Source organism: Phocoena phocoena, chromosome 5, assembly GCF_963924675.1.
Source record: "Phocoena phocoena chromosome 5, mPhoPho1.1, whole genome shotgun sequence".
In the NCBI taxonomy this organism is placed as follows: Eukaryota; Metazoa; Chordata; class Mammalia; order Artiodactyla; family Phocoenidae; genus Phocoena; species Phocoena phocoena.
The window spans coordinates 66,545,981-66,551,595 of record NC_089223.1 but is presented as its reverse complement, the minus strand read 5'-3'; positions in this window follow the sequence as shown (position 1 = coordinate 66,551,595).

Genomic DNA, 5,615 nt, shown 5'->3' with positions numbered 1-5,615 from the left:
TAATTTATAACCTGATATACCTAGGTGGAAGTAGTACTTTTGTTAGGTAGTTAGACATTAGCAGCAAGGAGGTGACAGTGGTGAGGAAACCAAGACGAAATCAAGTCACACACGCAGTCATCTGGGGCCTCTCCCTTGACACCACCCAGACAGGTAAAACTATGGTCGTGTGGTGGGCAGTTTATCCTTATAATAGAGGGGCACAGTAACACAAGGGGAGGTCCCCCGGCTGCGCATGCCCAGACCAGATAGGCGTATAACCTATAGTAAACCCAAACTCATTATACCATAATTATAAAAAAATCTACATGTGGTTTTGCCGCCCCACCCCCACCCCGTGGGCGTTTCTTAGCGATTCAAGGGTGAGAGCATACGCAACAGTAAACTTGTTACATAGCTCGCGACTGTCAATCAAATAATGATCCCCTGTCACTCACCCCCGCCTTCCTGCAAAATGCTCCTTAAAAGCACCCTTAAGCGTGTATAGGAATGCTGTTTTCCATTCGCAGAAACAGCCCGCTCTCTCTCCCTCTGAGAGTGTACCTCTGGGTCGATAAAATTTGCTTTGGCCTTGCTTCACTTCGCTGAAACAGCCCGCTCTCAGAAACAGCCTTCTCTGTCTCTCTCTGCCTCTCTCTCCCCTCCTCCCCCTCCTCCTCCCGCCTTCTCTCGCCCCCCTCCCAGAGTGTACCTATGCTTAAATAAACTTTGCTTTGTGCTTAAGCTTAACGGGGTAGTTTGCAATTCTTTGCTTACTATCGTGAACCGAGATTGCTGGTCTGGGCCTTCCGTTGACCTCCTCGGCTCAAGCTATTTTGTTATAACGTACGTCCACCCCGTGACACTGCTTTTACCGTCCACCCCGTGACACTGCTCTTACCGTGAGTCGAATCCGCAACGGTACGTTTGGGCCACGGCCTAGTAGCTCCCCCGGCTTCCTGATCAGAGGTATGTTTGCGACGCCTACTTTGCGGCTTCCCCATGCCTACTTTGCGGCTTCCCCGCGCCTGCTTTGCAGCTTCCCGCAGCCTGCTTTACGGCTTTCCCCGCTTTCATGTTCGAAAAAGGTAGGATTGCGCCCGCCGGCTGAGTAGCACCTTCCCGGGGTTTCGTTCATTTGCATGTCAGTTGCCCCGCCTGTCTTACATGCCTCTGCTCCTTGCCTCATTCACCTGAGAAGGGACTACTCTGTCGCTGCTAACGTGAAATGGCCCTAATGCTGTTTTATTTTCCTACAACTCTCCTTCCCGGCCTCTCGCTTGCGTCCTTCACCACTGCCGGCAGCAACGGTGGACGAATTGCCACCTTCTGACTCTGTTAAGTGTTTACACCTCTCCTGTCAAATCGACCTCCCTGATCAGCTTCCTTGAATCACGGCTATAGAGAAGGCTTCACACCTCTCTCTGGCTCAGCTTACTAGACCTCCTAATCATTTTTTCTGTCACTGACTGGAACCGAGATCAACAGTGGGACTCTGGGAGGTCTTTTTCCCACTTTCATTTCGGGGCCCTTTTTTCCTCTTCTGAGACTCGAAGGAGCTTTCTTCTGTGGATAGGTCAGGCTGATGGCCGCCCCAAACACCCAATCTGTTATATTTGTGAGGACTTCCAGCAGTTCCATACACCACTTTTTGGCCAGACCGCTCTAATTTGGGATCCCCTCATTCTTTTCCTTGTCGTCTCAAACATCTGTTTTACATGGTCCCTAAGGAAAACCAACTCTTCCTCCCCTCAGCCACCCAGAACAGTTTCCATCACTTACCAGACCTTGCCGATCGCCAGCCTGTCAGGAATCTCCAGGGACTTGCCTTTACAGTCCTGATCACCTGCATAGGAGCCTTGGCCCACTGGCAATGGGAAAGAAGGAATAGCCACGCTATTATGAGATTCAGGAGCCAGAGAGTACAAATAAACGGCTCGTTAAGGAGAGGGAATCTCTCTTGGTGACACAGCCTCAATGCGGTGTATTCCCTCTACCTAAAAACCAATTGCTCATCCAGGTGAAAGAATCTCTATAGGTGACAGAACCATTGGCACACGGTCTGTTCCTCTTCCTGAATGTTGTGTGTCCTCACTGCCAGCAACGGCAAGGAAAATGGAGTGAGATTCCCTATGTTCAAGACTATTTCGCTCTTAGAGATAAGGAAGAACTCTGCAAGACTTGTAAAATTGACTCTGGTGTGCTAGTCCTGATGAGACAGCCCCCATCCTCGAGAGGATCCATCTGAGTCGGGGCATGCTAAAAGGGAACCTGAACCAGATAAGAGCCATAGGGAGAAAATCTTTAAACCTGGGGATAGCACTAAACCCACCCCATTCTCCATCTATATCCCCCTTTGCCACTGACAGCCCCCTTAACGCCTTACCTGGGAGATCTGACTCCCACAAGGCCTCCCCCTAGAATTTGCCCTTTGGTGGAGACAACGGGTGAATTTGGACCCCAACTCATTCAGAAGACTTTTACTCTTCTAGAGTTAAAGCACATCAGACAGAAACTAGGTAAATTTTCTGATGATCCTGACCACTACATTGACAACTTCGGCTTTTGACTTAGCCTGGAAGGATGTCATGATAATCTCAGAGCGAACTCTATCAGATACTGAGAAAGTAAAGGTCCTAAAGGAGGCCTGCAACTTTGTGGACAGCCTCCATTTATCCAGCTCAAAATATCCTGTGGGGGAAACCACCATTCCCCATAAGGGCCCTCACTGGGATTACAATAACCCCAATGGACAATGGGAAAAGGAACATTTTATAATCTGTATAAAAGCTGGACTCAAAACAAGCAGAAGGAAACCCATTAATTCCTCAAAGTTTTCTGCTGTCAGCCAGGAACCCAATGAAAACCCTACAGCCTTCCTGTAAAGGCTCAAGGAGGCAATAATTAAATATAGCAACCTAGACCTGGACTCCCTTGAAGGAAAAAACATTTTAAAGGATAGATTCCTTACCCAGTCTGCACCGGACATCAGGAGGAAGCTCCGAAAGCTTACGCAGGAGCCCAATGTTAATCTAGATGAATTTCTAGCTACAGCCACCACTACCTTTTATAATTGGGACCAGGAGAAGGAGGTCAAGGCTCAGGAGAGGGAAAAGAGAAAAAAAAATAGGCAGGCCCAATTATTGGCAGCCCTACAGGGGCAAACCTCATCCAGAGAAGCCCGGACCCGTCCCAACGGAAGCCAAGACCAGTGCCGGGTCTGCAAAAAGCCTGGCCACTGGGCAAGGGAATGCCCCAACAAGGACAAGCCTCCTAAGATACCCTGTCCAAAATGCCACAGAAGTGGCCATTGGGGAGCCAACTGCCCCTGGGCTGAAAGGCCGAGGGGCCAGGGGCAACCCCTTGGATGGCTCTAGATTGACGGGGGCCTTCCACTCCAGATGGACCCCCTGTTTAATGTCAGTATTACTGGACTGGAGCCAAGGGCAAACCTGGATGTGGCAGGTAGGACCATATCTTTCTTATTGGATATGGGGGCTGCCTACTCTGTCCTAGTTTCCTTCTCTGGACCCTTCTCCTCCGACTCCTGTCAGGTTACAGGCATCTCGGGTAAACTTACTACTAGGCCTTTCACTCTCCCTTTGTATTGTTACTGGGAAGGATATACATTCTCTCCTTCCTGGTCATACCTGAATGCCCCCACCCACTGTTAGGTAGGGGCATCATTAACAGTCTGGGAACCAGACTGCTACTTGGGGGAACCACTGCAGTAACACACCTCCAGTTCTTAGTCTTAGAGACACAGCCCCCTCTGAGGACTGGCACACCAGCTTTAGCTGAGTTGCCAGTAGGCCCCCAGGTCTGGGCCGATGGAATGCCAGGGGGAGCTATAACCACCTCCCCAGTGCTTAGCTTATCACCTTAAAGGAGCCAAACTCTTTCCCCAGTCAGAAACAATATCCAATTCGCCCAGAAGCCCCAAGGGGACTGCAGCATCTCATATCCAAATTTTTACAACATGGGCTACTTATTCCTTACAGTTCTCCCTGCAACACCCCTATCTTACCTGTTAAGAAGCCAAACAGATAAAAAAAAAAAAAAAAAAGCCAAACAGAGAACACAGACCGGTCCAAGACTTAAGAGCTATCAGTGAGGCAGTTGTCCCACTCCATCCAGTAGTCCCCAACCTGTACAACTTGTTGGGGACCATCCCAGGCACAGCCTCCTGGTTCACTGTGTTAGACCTAAAGGATGCCTTCTTTTTCATACCTCTGGACCCGCGGTCCTACTACCTCTTTGCCTTTGAGTGACATGGGGAAGGGAATAGAGAACAACAACTCACCTGGACAGCCCTACCCCAAGGGTTCCGAGACAGCCCTCACCTTTTTGGCCAGGCCCTGGCCTAGGACCTCCAAGATCTACGCCTGGAAGAAGGGACTGTCATCCAGTATGTGAATGACCTTCTTATTTGCTCCCCAGACCACAAGAGAGCCTTAACTCATGCTACCCAGACCCTTAACTTTTTGGCCAAATGAGGCTATAAAGTCTCTAAGTCCAAGGTCCAATTGGCACAGCAGGAAGTCAAATATCTGGGAGTAATCCCCTCCCCAGGGCAACGCAGGATCTCCCCTGAGAGAATACAAGGGATTTTAGATCTGCCAGAGCCAGCTACCCAAAAACAGCTCCGAGCCTTTTTAGGCCTCACGGGTATTGCAGATTATGGATTCCTAATTATGGACTAAAAGCACAACCTCTTTATGAGGCCCTGAAAGGAAAATCTGACTCTGAACTTCTGCTCTGGGGCCCTAACCAAACCCAAGCTTTCCAGCAGCTAAAGACATTACTGTCTCAGGCCCCAGCCTTGGAAATCCCAAGAACTGATAGACCTTTTCAACTACTTGTGGCAGGAAAACAAGGGATGGCTTTAGGAGTCCTAACTCAAGAACTTCTCCCTGTCCGGAGACCTGTAGGATATCTGTCAAAGAGACTGGACCCGGTGGTCACTGGATGGCCCAGCTGTCTTAGGGTAGTTGCTGCTTTGGCCTTATTGGAGGAAGAAGCCTCCAAGCTTATGTTGGGGCAACCCCTGACAGTATATACCTCCCATCAGGTTACCTCTCTCTTGGAAGGGGAAGGCCATTTCTGGCTCACAGATAGCAGGATCCTCAAACGTCAGGCATTACTGTTGCAGAATCCAGACCTACGTGTCACGGTCTGCTCCTCTTTAAATCCAACTACACCCTTACTTTTCCCTGAGGAAGGTCTACCAGTTCATCAATGTGAAGATATAATATTTCATTCCTTGTTGCCCCGACCCGATCTAACCGATACTCCACTACAATACCCTGAGGAAGTTTGGTTCACTGATGGAAGTAGTTTTGTTTCCGCAGGCTGTAGAAGGGCAGGGTATGCAGTGGTCTCCTTAACACAGGTTATTGAGGCCCAGACTCTTCAGAACCTGGAGGGATGGGGACACATCTTGGGCTGGTTAAATGACTCCTTTTGTAACTATACCCTCAACTTTAATCAGACTAGCCTGGGGTGGGATTCCTGGTCAGAAGAAGATGAATACAAAGTGTACGAAGGTAATTTCACTTTGTATTGGGGAAACTCAAGGAAAAATGCAACGATGCATTTGTTGCATTTGTTATCTTCTACATCTGTAACTCTGTTTT